At 36.5% G+C, this 17,487-nt stretch overlaps 1 long non-coding RNA gene and 1 pseudogene across 1 annotated transcript in view; both read right to left on the bottom strand.

The window, feature by feature from the left end:
- LOC145538369 (uncharacterized) overlaps positions 1-8,100 on the bottom strand; it is a 37,153-nt gene extending 29,053 nt beyond the window's left edge. The window contains exon 1 of the long non-coding RNA XR_014076815.1: positions 7,983-8,100. This is a non-coding gene — a long non-coding RNA (uncharacterized LOC145538369). The remainder of the gene's footprint in view (positions 1-7,982) is intronic.
- Positions 8,101-14,104: 6,004 nt separating this feature from the next.
- LOC145508963 (serine/threonine-protein kinase Nek4-like) lies at positions 14,105-16,558 on the bottom strand (annotated as a pseudogene).
- Between the last annotated feature and the right edge of the window lie 929 nt (positions 16,559-17,487).

Here is a 17,487-nt window from a genome sequence, read left to right as displayed (position 1 = left end):
GGCACACTAGTCCAAACACAATTGTGGAGTTCAGAAGTGTCTGTCCATGGAGTCTTGTGTGATCTTGCTAGAATACATGACAGTGCCCAGAGCATTAGTAGAAGTTCAGCATCTCAAATTCTGAATATTTCTTGCTAGAAAGATTAAAAATTTCTAAAAATAACCATAACTTTACATGGATGATATGTACAGATGAATATTTCGGAGAAGAGTTGCTAAACCTGGATGTCATGACTTCATTATTTTCTGTAGTGTTTAGGAAAAAAAAAATCAACATCTCACCATTTTATTACATTAAACCAAATAATTATAATCTTGAACATGTGCAATTTTAAAAGTTCTTAAAAACTCATGACATATTCCTCCACTTTCTTTATGTTCAAAAGTTTACATTTAAAAGCCAAGTTTGATGTCTGTTTTAGACTTCAGATAGTATATTATCAAAGGAACATAAACCATTTAAACAATATAGGAGGCCTTATGAGATGAATTCACATTTATTAACATAGAATGATATTAAGGACTGATGTTACAGCTATATGTTGAAAATAAACCCATAAAAATATAAAACATGTATTTCACTTTTTCATAAAGTTGTCTCATTCTCTGGCAAACAATTTAATTAGTGACTATTCAACCAAAAATCCAATCCAAGTTACCCAGATATTATAGTTCCTTAACTTAAAATTGACACTGGTAATGAGACTTCAATCTCTAAATGATTAATTTGTGATCAACTCAGGCCATACTCTTAGTCAACACACACTCAATAAATATGTGTCATAAAACAATAGAAAATGAAAATAACTTTTATAATTCAAGGAATTCTCTATTTTTCATATTATGTTTCCTAATACAGTAAATTAAGTGAATCTTCAATTGAACCATTGAGAGTAAGCATTAGTTCCAGGTCAAAAGATTTATACTATATATTTACTTAAATCTTTTCTACAATTCTCAGAATCCAACTCCTGGAAGAAGCTAAAAGGACAATTCAGCTATTGGAATTCTCTCTGCAAACTGTCTCCCAAACAAGCCAGGATTCTGTATACCAATACCGATTGCCATCTAAAGGGATCTTCAATGAGAAATAGTAATGCTCTCATAAATTCTAGCTTCTTTCTATGACAGTTCAAGATAGTTGCTAGAATTACTGCTTTGCAGTATAACTAGTAAAAGTTAATATAAAATATAAGAATTTAAGGATTATATATATAAAATTTAATAAGATTTTAAATTCTTCTGTTGGTCTAATGTCAGTGGTCATGTAAAAGTTACTTTTGTACTTTGAAATTCTAGAAGGTGGCCATATACTAGCATAATTAAAATGTTAAATAATAAAATAACTCACTATCAATCATACTTGAAATATTATATAATGACAAAGAAAAGTAGCAATTTAAAAAAAAAGTGATATGACTTTCATCTCCTTGTACCTAAAAAACAAAACCTCAGTTTTAGAAAATTAGCAAAATGTGGTAAAGCAGGATGATAATATATTCATGTTCAGAAAATGTTTATTAATGTACAGAAAAGTAATGGAAACAAGGTTAATGGAAATAGGGAGAGAAGCATCTTCTAACTGTTGAAAGGAATGCCTTGGTGCCTTTTTAAATGTTTTATAATGGCTATTATCTTGGTCATGTTTTTAAGAGCACAATTGCTTGTAGTAAAATCAGTTAAAAAAATAAAAAGCAAGCTTTGTTAGGTTTGGTATAATCTGGAAGCAATTAAACCAAACATCCTATAATAATGTATTAGATTTAAAAAAATATTTTCCAAATCCGTCACACAACTCAGTTTAATGAAACTCAGATTACAATCAAATAGAGAAATCTGATAAAATAACAACTGCTTTATGTCTTTAATCGGCTTTGCTCATTGTTCTTCTTATATATTAATTGAATTACAAAATTTTTTCTTGTAGAAATTACTGTAAAGAAAGTAGACAGAAACTAATAAAATTTAAAGTATGAAATAGAATATGCATGTCTTGGTTATTAGATACCTACACTTTCAAATGAGCTAAACCCCTTGTATTAGGTCTTTACTCAGTTATCTCCATTTCATGGCTTCCTTTTTAACTTTTTAAAAATTTCATTTAGCTTCCTAAGGTTTAAAATGCATGTGTGGAGAGAGAGAGAAAGAGAGCACTGTAGGTTAGTACAAGGTCAAATCAATGTCTTGTAGGTTAATACAAAAGAATAAACAAGGAAGAAATCAGTGGTGTAAAATTGTATCCTTGTTACTAACAATATTTTCTTTAGAAATAGGTCATTTATGGTGAACGGTGGAGAAAAAAAAGAATAATGACCCAAATAAGATGCACAATGCTTGCATCATTTATTGATTTATTCATTATCATTTAGAATCATTTAATAATTGCACTATTGGTTGTTGAGTACTTACTGTGTGTCAGATGCTTTATATCTCAGGATTATAATGACCAAGCATGGCAGCTACTGTCAGTCTCATTGGAGTAGTAAAATACTTTAGGTTTATAGGTGTTATGTAATCTGTCCAGCTCTCAGAGTCAGTGTGTACTGCAACTGGGATTTGGACACAGGTTTGTCTGATTTTGATTCTGTACTCTTTTCTACTGTACTGTGGTAGGTATTAGTGATCAGCAAATTTTTCTCAAATTCTTAGGAAGGAAAGCACAAAAATTTAAGAAAGAAAAATAGTGTTGGTATAGAAAAGAAGCAAATACTTCTGAAATCTGGCCTATAAATCATGCAAATGCAATATTAGAAATGATTCTCATGTCACACAAAACTTCATCATAATGCAAAATGTGGTCAAAATTCTAGTTCAAATTAATAGACATATGGATACAGAAGAGGTTAAAAAACAATGGATCACCCTGTACACGAACTGGTCTTGCAGTAAATCACTGCAAGAAGAGTAATCTAGAATAATAATTTCCGGTTGTTTTTAGCACTATTAAAACATTGAAGGGGAACACATGTAAACCCATGGCTGATTCATGTCAATGTATGGCAAAAACTATTACAATATTGTAAAGTAATTAGCCCCCAACTAAAATAAATAAATTTATAAAAAAATAAAATAAAATAAAATAAAATTCCTATCAGACATAAAAAAAAAAAAAAAAAAGAAAATCTTAAAAAGAATAACTGGTAGTACTTTTGAAAGTGTACTCATTGGATCCAAAAATATTTTATTTCTCCTTTACCTACTTGTTAATCTCCTGTACATTCTAACACAAGTTCTAACATTCTAATGAGGTGGCAATGACCTTGATGTCTGAGTGGGTGACTTTGTGTGAGCTGTCATAGATCTTGGAATTACAAGGAGAGTGAGGTAGAACAGTATCCTTGGTATGTGTTTATACTTAAATACAGTCTTATTTTATTTCTATACTCAAAAAAGTTGAGGCATAGAGAGAAAGAAAATGACATGACAAAGGTCTCCTAACTATTAAACATCTGAAGGTTTAAGTCAATATCCACCTAGCCAAAGAGAACAAGCTACACTTACTACACTGGTGAGTCCATTCAAAGAAGAAAACATTCTCATTCTCTCTAATAAAATTAAATAAGCAAATAACAAATCTTAGGAATCAAAGAATATAGAAACAGATGACTGATCACTTTCCTCTTTTGCAGTCCTCTCTTGATCTTCTATGTATTCTGTAAAACTTGACACCAGAGGTCACTGCCAGCAACAGGATACAGGATATACATGTTAAGTAATAATGACATAAGATAGAGTAAAGAAAACCTCTTGATAATTTTGACTGTGGGATTCCCTGGTGGCTTAGTGGTAAAGAATCTACCTGCATTACAGGAGACACTGGTTGGATCCCTGGGTCAGGAGAAGGAAATGGCTACCTACTCCAGTATCCTTGCCTGGAAATCCCATGGACAGAGGAACCTGGCAGGCTACAGTCCATGGGATCACAAAGAGTTGGACATGACTGAGTGACTAATACACACACACACACAAATTCTATAATAAGCATATTGTACACAGAAGAAAAATAATAGATTTTCTCTTTTCTGTTAGCTTTTTTGACAGTAGACAAGAAATACATTTTTCTATTTTGTCATAATCACTAGGAAGCTTAGAACTAACTGTTGGGCTTTTGTCTTTTATTATCTTTGTTTGTGTGTTTATGTGGGTGCATGTATTTTTATTCTAATGTACCAAAAATAATTTTAGCACTTGGTTTGGTACAAACATGCAAAATAAACATGTGAGAAATGTTTGGTGTTACAACAGATGCTCATTTTTAAACATTTGTCATTAATGTATTTTATTAAAAGATGTTTTAAGACAGCTCACTTTTTTCCCTCTTGGCCATTGATATGATTAACTCAAGGTTATGTACCCAGTAAGTTTTTCTTATATTAACTTTGCTCTTCTTCCTCCTCTAAAGGTTTAGAAACTATGTTTATTACAAAAATATTTTACAGACATTTTAACATCCTAAAGGATATTTTTATGTTATTACTGCTACTATCTGACAATGAACTAAGTTTACATGTTTTGCTGAGGTACCATAGTTGCAATTAATCTTAAGTAGAATATATATGGTGGTTTCATTTTACTTCTTAAAGGGCTATATTGTACACAACAAAATTACCACAGAGAATTGATGAGTAGCATTTAATTAGCAGATGACAGGCTGATCTTAAAGACTGCAGTATCTAAGTCTCAAAGACATAAAGATTCTTGAGAAAAAAATATATATAACATAATAGGAAAAACAGTAGAATATTTATTTAGATTATTTAAACACAGGGACAAATGAAGGGGAGGTTATTGGCACTTGAAGTATTCATGGATAGTTGTGGCTAAGATCAGGTTAAAGGTTTCATTTCCTGTGCTCAACCCCCATCTTTTCTATGTTAGTCTAGGTTACCCAGAGAGCACATCCTGAAGCAAAGATTTCAGCATGTCTATTTTACTAAAAAACAGAAGTAAGAGGAAAACAGAATGAATCAAAAAAAGAAGGAGAGTAAATATAAGAATGCATTATTAAGCTGGTCTTCAAACTCATGAGATAAACTTCCAAAAGATAAGCAAACTTTTCTCAAGACACTTATTTCTGGAATTTGAAATTTTAACTTTGGCTGTAATCTCTTAATGATTAAGTTTCACCTCCTGGACTGTGATTTAGCTTTCATTTCTGGGTTGCCTGCATGGAGGCCCTGAACAGACCAACAATATCTCACTCATCAGGGAATAGAAGAGCTCCAAAACAGGAGATCAATGGTTTTCAGAACATCCATATGATGAGCCATTGTTGGATTGTACCTCATGACTCTTTTCAGAATCTACACAGAATAGGTTATAACAATAACAGCTTAGTCTGGAACAAACAGTCAATGGTTCCAGAGATAATGAGGTTGAGATGATCTGCAATAACATGTAAGAAGTATCTATCCGACTGACCAGTTCTCAGATCTACTAATTCTCACCCCAATATCTAGGTACTTAATATAACATGGTACCTCCATAGTTGTGACATGTAAGTCCAATTAGTCACAGAATCTCATTTAAGGACAAAATTTCCTTTAAGTCAATTTATCTGTGAAGCATGCCTGATTTTATATTTATTCTACATCAGTTGTTCACAGGAAATACTACCAAAGGCCAATGCTAACCTTGAGGGAGAAATGTGAATGAAATAGAGGTAAGATGATAGTAAAGGCAAAGGATTTCTGGCCATCAATTCTTCTAATATTCTCATGTTTTCTACATCCGCTCAGCTCAGATCCCATATACCAGGTCCATCATACAATGGGTTACAACTTTACACACTCAAAGTTACAACTGAGCCTGTCTAATAATACCCAAGTTAGGATTAATAGATGTTGTTACATAAGCATTTGGTGTGCAATAGTCAGGACACCTTGCTGCTATGGCCTAGTAATATGTCAGGAATTAATGTAAATGATAGTTAATTTATCAGTTGTGGAAACCTTGACCTTGTTCTATAGCATAGGAATCTACATGTTAATTTTCCTGCTGGGGTATGTCAGAGATTCAATGTAACATCTTAAATATCAGATACATTTAACACTCTGACATCTCTGGGTCAAAGCAGGATGCACTAGAGTCTTCATTCACTACAGAATACTTTCTCACTTGTAGCCCTATCAAAAACAGCATTTTTTAAGAGTCATAACAATATTCTATTCCAAACAATAGAATGGGAAAGACTAGAGATCTCTTCAAGAAAATTATACGAAGGGAACATTTCATACAAAGATGGGCACAATAAATGACAGAAACAGTATGGACCTAATAGAAGCAGAAGGTATTATGAAGAGGTGGTGAGAATACACAGAAGAACTGTACAGAAAAGATCTTAATGACCTGGAAGACCCAACGGTGTGGACATTAACCTAGAGACAGAAGTCCTGGAGTGTGAAGTCAAGTTAGCCTCAGGAAGCATGACTACGAACAAAACTAGTGGAGGTGATGGAATTCCAGCTGAGCTATTTCAAATCCTAAAAGATGATGCTGTAAAAGTGCTGCATTCTATATGTTAGCAAATTTAGAAAACTCAGCAGTTTCTACAGGACTGGAAAATGTCAGTTTTCATTTCAATCCCAAAGAAGGGCAATTCCAAAGAATGTTCAAACTATCAGAGAATTGCTTTCCTTTCACATGCTAGCAAGGTAATGCTCAAAATTCTTCCACCTAGGCTTCAACAGTACATGAACTGAGAACTTCCAGATGAACAAGCTAGATTTAGAAAAGGCAGAGGAACCAGAGATCAAACTGACAACAATCATTGGATCATAGAAAAAGCAAGAGAATTCCAGAAAAAAAAAACCTACTTCTGCTTTATTGACTCTGCTAAACCTTTTGACTATGTGGATCACAACAACCTGTGGAAAACTTAGAGATGGGAATACCAGACCTCCTTATCTGCTTCCTGAGAAACCTGTATTCAGGTCAAGAAGCAACAATTAGAACCAGACATGGAACAAACTTGTTTCAAATTGGGAAAGGAGTATGTCAAGACTGTATATTGTTACCCTGCTTATTTAACTTATCTGCAGAGTACATAATGTGAAATGCCAGGCTGGATGAAGGTCAAGCTGGAATTAGGATTGCCGGAAGAAATATAAGCAACTTCAGATATGCAGATGGCACCACTCTAATGGCAGAAAGCAAAGAGGAACTAAAGAGCCTCTTGATGAAGGTGAAAAAGGAGAGTGAAAAAGCTGGCTCAAAGCTCAACATTCATAGAAAGAAGATCATGACATCTGGTCTTATCTTTCATGGCAAATAGATGGGGAAACAATAGAAACAGTGACAGACTTTATTTTCTTGGGCTCCAAAATCACTGCAAATGGTAACTGGAGCCATGGAATTAAAATACGCTTGCTCCTTGGAAGAAAACTATGACAAACCTAGACAGCATATTAAAAAGCAGAGAGACATCACTTTGCCAACAAAGGTCTGTCTAGTCAAAGCTATGGTTTTTCCAGTAGTCATGTATGGATGTGAGAGTTGGAAAATAAAAAATATTAAGTGCTGAAGAATTGATGCTTTCGAATCGTGGTGCTAGAGAAGACTCTTGGGAGTCCCTTGGACATCAAACCAGTCAATCCTAAAATAAATCAACCAATCATTCATTGGAAGGACTGATGTTGAAACTGAAGCTCCAATAATTTGGCCAACTGATACAAAAAGCAGGAAAAGACCCTGATACTGGGAAAGACTGAGGACAGGAAGAGAAGGGGGCAACAGAGGATGAGATGGTTGGAAAGAATCATCGACTCAATGGACATGAGGTTTGGACAAACTTCGGGAGAGAGTGAAGGATGGGGAAGCCTGGCATCCTGCAGTCCATGGGGTTGCAAAATGTTGGACATAACTGAGCGACTGAATAACAACAACAACAATATTCTAAAGGATGCTAAATGCTCTCTCAAAAGCCCAGAGGCCCACCAAGCACTGTGATTAGGTAATGTGAGGTGTAATAAATGTTTACTCACCTTTGAAAAATGTTCAGATATTCTCCAGTTGCCTTGAACCCCTAATATATTCCCTTATATGGCAGGCTCCTGTTATAATCTTCATCGGGTTTTCTTTCAACCTCTGGCATTCTGGAGTCTTCCTAGGGCATATAGAACACTTGTTAGTTCCATATCATTAAGTTCAATTAGCTTGATACTTCATTATAGTAGACCAGCATGATGTTTTGCAGAATAACAAGAGGATCAGTTTTCTGCAGAGTGTATCATGAACATGCGCATGAGCATTAACACTACCCTGGGGCAATCAGTGAATGTATACCACTGCCCCTACTATGTGATGACAAACTGCTTTTGCTTCTTCTTATTGTCAGAAATCAAGAAGAATGCAATTTCCAAACAAATTTCTGTGTGACAAGTGTATGGTATTGCATCAATAAAAATATCACATCACATAGTAGTTGCAGTTGGGGCTACATCCTGGGTAAATCTAACAGTCAGTCCATAGTCATCTACAAATCAGGATCATTTTTCCATTGACTCTTTTTTTTTTTTTAGCAGCTCAGTAGGTGAATTGAATGGGGGTGTCACATGAACCAGTATCCCTGCATTGTTTCAGTATTTGATGATGGTGCTTATCATTGTAATTCCTCCTGCAATATAGCATCGTTTCTTATATATCCTCTAAGATACAGGAGGGCTTTTTCTTGGCTTTTTTTAAACTACAACGGCTTGTACTCCACAGAGCATAAATCCATATGAGGATTCTGCCAGGTTAGTATGCCACAATTAATTATCCTCTTGGGGACCATAGCAATAACTGCAGGGTAGTTATGCGGACATGTTGGAATCGTTGAACTGTGAGACAGTCAGACAAACCTGAGCTCCCAATCCTCCACTCATGCTATTTCAGTTCCTCTATCATCAATCTTAGTTTATATCCTTATCTAATTGTCCTTAAAATATCTGTCATTCTTCTTGCCCAAAATACAATTTTCCTAATATTAAGCAAGTCCCTTCTGGAACAGATATGGGGAATATTTACCTAACTTAGTTGCAGAGATTTTACAAAGTCCATTCTCAAAGAGATGTAGACTTCCCTTCAATCAATGGCCTCTAGGTCTGTGAACGACTTAAGTCTAGAATTTTTGTGAGGAATCCCAGTACTCCATTTTGATGGTTGATGTAAGACACCAGTTTACAAGATCTCATTTTATTTATTTCCTTTATTATATGGTTCACATAACACACTATTCTGCTTATTATCTAGCTCTCCTCGAGGATACCAAGATTTATTTGCCATCATCACAGATACCTGTGTATCAAGACACCCTGATTTCAACTCTAGCAATATTACCTATTAGAGCAATTAAATCTATCTTTCTCTGATTATTAAACACTATCACTTATATTCTTCCACTCTAGCATCCTATTATTACTACATGTTCTGGAAAGCACAGTTTCATAGCAGCATTTCCCACTGTCCTTCAAACCCTACATGGATAGGGAACATTACATTTCTTAAGGATGTTGGTTCCTTTTTCACACCCTGCCAGTGCATGATTCCATGTAGCTTCAGTGAAGGAAATGGTCTCTGGGAATACTTTAAGAAAGCAGTTTGATAGTGCATTCTTAAGTTGCACATCAAAGTGTATTCTAAACTTTGCCACTTCCTTGAATATTTTTTCCTCCTGCATATTTTGGCAGGGAAGTACTGAAGTCCTCACTTCATTTTCTGTAGGTTATCATTGAGTCCAAGCTTTGAAGAATTATCTCCGCAGATTATGAGGACTGACTCTACTTCTTGACAGAATATTGACTTTCAATTTACGAGTGAGTGCTTCAAATTCAATAAATTCTCATTTATTATATTGTTTGCTTTGGTACACTGCCCAGTTCTCCACTCAGGATTGAGGTATGATTTTTCCAGCTTTGGCAGCCTTGGTTGATGCCTCGCAGCTGCATCTGTTTCTGAGAACTGCCCACGGCCACAGGGAGTTACCTCAAACAAATTCCTCTCCCTCAGGGGTCAGCCCACATCAAATGAGTGCTCTGTGAAGAAATTCAAAGGTCTTTTCCCTTGATTAAACTCCAGACAACTTTGATGGTCACTCAACTCCAGAGCAACATGTGGCACTTTTTTAAGTGCAACGCAGCAGTTAGCTTCTCCCTTTACCCAACCCTGCTCTCCTCACCCTTTATAAGTGATGCTTCCAAGACTACTCCTCAAAAAATCTCTCACATGCAAATCTCCACCTCAGAGTCTGTTTTCCAGGGAAGTCAATCTAAGATGCCTGTCAAGCCTTATATTCTTTTACCCTGCTCTAACACTTTAAACACCCACTACATAATTATTCCCCAGTTCCTACTCTATACCATAAATGAGGTCCTACAATTCCAATTTTTAATTAAATAACTTACTTCAGGGGGAAATACTGAAATTTTATGCGTTGTAATAAGCCTAGAAAGAATAAATGTTGGTGGGACCACTCCTGAGGAGCACAAGCAATACTGGGGGAGGCATTTGCCTCCATGAGGTACATGGGCTTCAAGCTGGAAAAAAAACACTTTCTTCTGTCACAGGAAAGGAACTGTTTCTGCCTTATTCAGGGGAATACAGAGTTTAAGATGCTCAGTTCAGTCCACACAAATGGCTCCAATCCAATTCTCAAAATTTTTCTCTTTTCAACCAAAGTCCTGAACTAAATGGATGAGATCTCTCAAGGCAACATATTCAGTCTCCTTTGTAGCTCTGTCACACTTAAAATTAAATCTGGGGACTGACTTTCTGCAGAGTGCCCTGTACTCAGAGATATTAAGACTCTGCATAAATGAAGCCATGGAGGCCCTCTGGCTTTCACAGAGTGCCTCAAGTTGGCAACTGGCTGTTCTAAGCCTATCAGTTTCTCTTTCAAAGCTTCCAATATCATTAACAAAAGCCAGCCCAATCCACAGTCCCTATAATTATCATTGTCCCCATATCATATAAGCAATACAGCCACTGCACATCCTAAAGTCTTATCTTCCACCTGCACCTTATCCCAATTAACCACAAGGGAAAGCCTTAGTAATCGTGATGTCATGGCATCCCTGAGCTGATCACCAGTCCCTCTCCGCACTAGCAATAGGATTCTTATTGCTGTGAGAATGGTCAGTAATGCAGTTTTCAATTTATTTCCCTAAGGGTCCACTTTCTGGGGCCATTTCTGATACCAACTGTTTTAGACTAAGTTTCTTAGAAACAGAGCCTGAAACAAAGGCTCACGTGTTAAGATTGTATTCAAGAGCACGATCCTAGGGAGCAAGGGTGAGGGCAAAGGGAAGTAAGACAGAGAAACAGGGAAAGCTGATAAGCGGTGCGCTGATCACGACATGATATTGTGTGATTGAATGCTTGCTCTTATGGAAGTATCTCCCAAGAAGACTTATTAATGACTGCTTCTCAGGACAGGCTATGCATGGCAGAGGACTGGAGAAGAACTTATTCTCTTCTTTCAGCTATTTCCTGTTGGTCAAAGATTTATCTTCAAGGTTATAATCTCTTCCCATTTCCAGGCTGCTTAGGTGTAGGCACCAAATGATCCCATGGTATCTTTTGCCTCTATCAACGGGGACTTTGGGCAAAGGACAAAAGTTCTGCATATGTTCCATGAAGAAAGGAATGATGTTGCTGTAGTCATCTGAATTTGGTCAGAATTCACACAAAGGAGATCTCTGTGGCTATGGCCGAGGATGTCAAAGGCCTCTGGAATAGGTGAAGCAAAGAAGCTATGAAAGGAACTTAAATGGCATCTGATAAAACTACTTACTAGCTTTGTGACCTTTTAAAATTTACTTTGTCCCTTTGACTCAGTTGCTTCCCCTCTAGCATGGAACTAATAATTGTATAACATTAACTGGTTAATTAATTGTACAACATTAACTGATGTATGAATTATAAGATATCTTATTTGTAAACATTTTTCACAGTTCTTGGACAAAACAGTAGTGTATTAATTGTTATTTCTATTTTCATGTAGGAAACTTTTTGCAATCTAAATAAAAACTTGAAATATTCTAGGCATTATTCAACCTCCTTATAAAGCACCAAATATATAGAGTATAAAAAAAATGATTTTAGAGGTATCTGAGTTTTTTTATGTCATGAAGATGTGAGAAAAATATCAGTAAAATATTGATCCTGAATATGGTTTCCTATTTTAATTTAAAAAGAGATAACTAACTTACAATATAACCAATATGAAAGAAGATTTCTTCTCTTACCAGAGAAAGACACAGCCACAGCTTTTTATAGATGCAATTTAGACTAGAACTGGTTGTAAACTAGTATCCTTAGAGACTCCTTAAAGATTAAGACACCTATTCATATGCACATTATAGTGCAGATAAGATGGTTTTGTCTTTTTGGTGTGTAGTATGTCTTATTTCTGCTATCAGCAACACAATTTATTTGTAAGAAACACTGTCCTATAACTGGATTAAGTCATAACCATATTCTTGGACCAAGGTTGGGATGTTGATGCTAGTCTGGCCAATCCATGTATTCAGTTTCTTACAGTGATTGATTCAGAAAGGGTCACATGACCTGAGTCAGTCCAATAAGTATCAATCTAAAAATCTGTTAGAAACATTATTTATCAGGCTTATTAAGAATACAGATATGAGCCTGAAGATATGGTGCATACCTTTCCTCTATGTTGAGAATTTCTGTCTGAATTATGCTAACAAAGGGAATGCAGGGTCCTATTTTGGTCCAAAGGGGGAAAAAAAAACAACTAGGGGCAGGTGTTGAATTTTGATGACAGTTTTGGAGGCTTGGGTTCCAACCATACTTAAAGCTTTTATTATTCTTCGATCATCTGGATATCACTATTAATACTATTAATACCATTGATACTACTCTGATTTAGTCTTCTGTTACAATCAGATGTATATCAGTTCATTTTTTGTATATTTTGCTTCATTAGTTTTAATAAATGTACTATAGTTAAAGAAGATATTATAGTAGGGGGCATTGAATGTGGGGTATATAGAACTCTTTGTACTATCTTTGAAACTTTTCTATAAACCTAAAACTAACATCATACGTAATAAAAATCTGCTTCTCTGTGCCACACTGCACGAGGTAAATAAATCCTCTTGCTAATAAATCTGTGCCTAAGAAGCTCAAGGACATAACATCTCTAATATTCACACTAGGGAAACTTCTGCTCCCTGAATATATAGATAGAAAATCTTTAGAACAGAAGTCCATATGGTCAGTTTTGAGCTAAAACTTTTCAATGAAGAGGATGAAAAAGATAGCTTTTCCATCAACCATTCGGATTTATGACTGGAAAACAGTGGTCAACATTATACCCTGCTTTTCTAGTCATTCTAATGTCTGTTCTATTTGCACTATAAGATACTAAAACTAGAAGTAGGTTCCTCATTTTTATTTTCTCTATCAATCTTGTTTCAATCAAGATATACAAACATAAATCTGGAGAAAATCATAATTCAAAAACATACATGCATCCCAGTATTCACTGCAGAACTATTTATAGTAGCCAAGATAGAGAAGCAATCTAAACATCCATCAGCAGATGAATGGATAACGAAGATGTGGTGTATTTATACAATGGAATACTACTGAGCTATAACAATAATGAAATATGTCATTTGCAGCAACATAGAAGAAGCTAGAGATTATTATATTAAGTAAAGTAAGTCAGACAAAGACAAATATCATATGATATCACTTATATGTATAATCTTTAAAAAAAGGACAAATGAAATTATATATAAAACAGAAACAGACCCACGGACATAAAAAACAAACTTATGATTACCAAAGCGTAAAGTGCAGAGCAGGGGAGAATAAATTAGGAGTTTGGAATTAGCAGATACAAACTACTAATAGATAACAAAGTCCTACTGTATAGATAGTAAAGATAGTAAAGTGATATTCTAAATAAAATGTTATTTTCTTTTGTAAGCTTGCTTCATTATTACTGTTTTGTCCTTTTTTTTTTCCTAGTAAAGAAAGACCCACAATATAAAAGAATGTTGAATGGCTTCCAGTCACTGTTATAGGTTTGTTTGTTTTTGTTTAAGCCAAAAACCTTTGAAAATAGTTTGATTCTGGCAGACTAGATAAATTCTCAAAAATTCACATTTTCTTAAAAAATCATTAACTGGTGAGCTTTCACAGTGTAAGACACACTTTCCATTCATGTGCTCGTGCAAATGTACCTCTCTTTCCAATTCATCATCCTCTTCAAAAATATCATACACATGCTCTAAAAGCTGAATCCACAGGCCCTGAATTACATCAGCTCTCAAGGCTTCAATTGTTCTTCTGATTTTTTTCAGAACCTGGCATGATGGCTAAAAATAGTTCTTTAAAATGGAGTTCCTTTGCCTCTTCTGCAACTTTCCCATGAAATATCACCATATCTCAATATTTTCGATGAAGTTTAAATTCTGACATTGAATCTGGTATTGGGAGATCTTCACAGCTCTCTTTAGAGCCCACATTTAAGATCTGAGTCATCATTTGTGCCAGTCACTCATTTCCTTTGTATGACCACTCATCTGAGACCAGCAGGGTCAGAGGAACCACAAGAGGAAGGTCACCCCGGTCCTGCTTCATGTTTGTCTTCTGACTGCAGCATTGCTCAGGAAAGGAAACTCACAAATTGTCTCTCTGAGGAGCTTTCCTCACTGAAGGGCCTGAGGGCAAGATCTCCTCTTGTGACTGCTTTAGTTGCCTTCCCTCTTTTGCTGATAATGGTTGGTCCTTTGATGATGTTGTCTCACTGCTCCTGGAACTACTCACAGATCCAGTAGCCACTCTACTTTGGCTTTCAGCATCTTCTGTGTTGATGTGACATCCAATTTTCCAACAGTGGGAAGAGAAGACAAAAGATGAGGAGGGTCTCTTGGAACTGTCTCTCTTCCCCATTGTGCTCAGTAGGTTCTCTTTCCTTCTGCAGCTACTGTCAAGACAGGGAAGGTTCAGACACAGAGCTATATGGCTGTAAACCTGGGTGGATTCTATCCTGTTTTCCTATAACACATTCAACAGCAACTTGATTCTAGTCCTTTGGTAAATCTTGGTCTTTGTTTAGGGGCTGCAGAGGCTTCACTGGCTCATTCATTACTCCAGTGACATACTCAGAGGACCATGTGAGAATTCAGGTTGAATGCTAGATTTAGTGTTATTATTCAGACTCTCCTTCACTTGAGAAATATTACATTTACCGCTCATTAGAGGCATCTGAGTGTCTTGGTTGATTCTCTTGAACTAGCTATCATCCATTGAGTTTCACCTTTCTTCAAGTAAGATGTTAATATTCACCCTAAAATCATAGTGAGTGATTCTGCAGTACTGCTTATGTCTGGTTTGTAGTCATGGTCTTTCAGACTTATGGGTGTCTTCAAGGGGCCAATGACCATGGGTTTTTCTTGGGAGAAACATTTGTCTTCACCCATTACATATGTCTTGGAGCTCTCAGAAGAGTGTGATTGAGAGTGAACTACTTCATGACTTAATTCAATCTTTCCAGAAAGCACTGTAGCTACAGACTTGACTTTAGAGTCACCATTTTTTAAGTTATTTTGGGGTTCTTTTGCGTTTGTGGCCTCCCAAAACAAGGATATTTGGTGCTTTATGTAAGGCTGTCTCAGGGATGCTCCTCACAGAAGGTCTTTCTTCAGGCTTTTTGCTCAGCATGGTGCTATTTAATTTTGTCAACTCTAGGCTCTAATCTTTCAGCATCGGTGGCAGCTTTCCTTCAATAATACAATAAACCAAAGAATTCATGTCTTTTGCATTGAAAGCATGCTTCCAGGATTGCCATTTCATAAACACAGCATCTCATAGTCCAAATATCAGGCTTCTAGTTTTAGGGTTCATTTGAGAACAATTCAGGGCTCATGTATGTGCCAAAAAGGGTTCCAGCCATGCCACAGTGGTTCTCAAGCACTCAGGAAATCCCTAATTCACCCTCTTTAATGATGTTTTGCTCTTGTTAGGAAGACATTTTGAGCTTTCAGAGCTCGATGAAGGAAGTATTTTTCATGTAAATACTGCAGGGCCATGAAAATCTGAACAAACCACTCTACCACCAAAGTGAAAGTGACAGTGTTTGTCACTCAATCATGTCCAACTCTTTGTGACCCCATGGACTATAGCCCACCAGGCTCCTCTGTCCACAGGATTCTCCAGGCAAGAATACTGGAGTGGGTTGTCATTCCCTTCTCCAGGGGATCTTTCTGATCCAGGGATCAAACCTGGGTCTACTGCATTGCAGGCAGATTCTTTACCATCTGAGCCACCAGGGAAGTTCACCAACAAACTCTCAGGCAGAAGCTTCCCCTTCTGCTCTTGGAGCTTTCGGTACAGAGCACCTCCTTTGCAGAAGCCCATGATGATGTTCAACAGATGGTCCCCTCCCTCCCACGGCTCTTCGTAGGTGACAGCATTGGTTCCTTCAGCTGAGACAAGAGCTGAGCTTTCTGTTCAGCAACTTGATGCTCTCAGTTGAGGCATTTTGGAGCTTCAGCTTTTTGATGACATACTGCCATTCCCGTTGGTCTCTCACAGTCACCTCCCCATACTGATCCCACCCACAGTCAGGACACTGAGGTGCCAGAGACCATATGGTGTTAGCAGTGGCTGAGGAGGCCTGGCCTGGGTGCCAGGCCGGAGGCCTGACCCACTGCATCATTGCTGCTATTGGCTATCTTACACGCTTTATGAGGAAAAATCTGTTGTAAGAAATTTGTTTGGTTACTGTTTACTGAGTCTTAAACCAACATGCTACCTAGAACTATTTCTTTTTTAAGATACTCATGAGCTTCAATACAGGGACAGAACATACTGGATGGAAAGTTTTATATTATACTATTGTGATAAAAGCAACAGGAGAAATAAAAGACATATATCTAGTGATACTGCTTTTTACTGTTAAAAACATTAAGTAGTAGTTGATAAATTATTTTTTTATAAAAACAAAACAAAATGTTAGGCGATAGGCTTAAAAACCAGGCATTGCTGTGAGAGAAAACACTGTCTTTCCAATTTCCCATTGAACATATTGTTATCTGGACTTGAGTGCTTAGGTGACAGAGTTTGATGTAGTAGATGTCTGAGGAAGACAAGTGGGAGAAATAAATGAAAATACCACCACTTCCAATTTCATTGAAATTTAGGAGAGAATGGTAGACAAGCATGGAGACTGAAGAAATATATATAAGAATAGCCACCTGCTCTGATTTTCCAGTCCTGGAATTGCAAAGCACATAAGGGTTGGAGCAGCAAGATTCAATATGGTGTGAGGTCAACTCTATGTGGAATTTCCCAGCCACCCATGTGGGAGGTGGAGAGCAGCCTCCTGAAGAGAGTATCTCTGAGCTAGCTTTGGAGGGCTTGGTGTAGCTGGGAGGTTGTCAGGCAAGAGAAGGTCTAACCTATACTTCCAAATGCCTCTCTGTTCCTGCATGTCACTGGCATGTGTGTGTGCGCTCTTGGCTCAGTCGT

Source organism: Giraffa tippelskirchi, chromosome 1 (genome assembly GCF_054371585.1).
Source record: "Giraffa tippelskirchi isolate mGirTip1 chromosome 1, T2T-mGirTip1v1.2.pri, whole genome shotgun sequence".
NCBI lineage: Eukaryota > Metazoa > Chordata > Mammalia > Artiodactyla > Giraffidae > Giraffa > Giraffa tippelskirchi.
The sequence above is the reverse complement of the archived record's forward strand: the minus strand, read 5'-3'. Positions and strand labels throughout refer to the sequence as shown.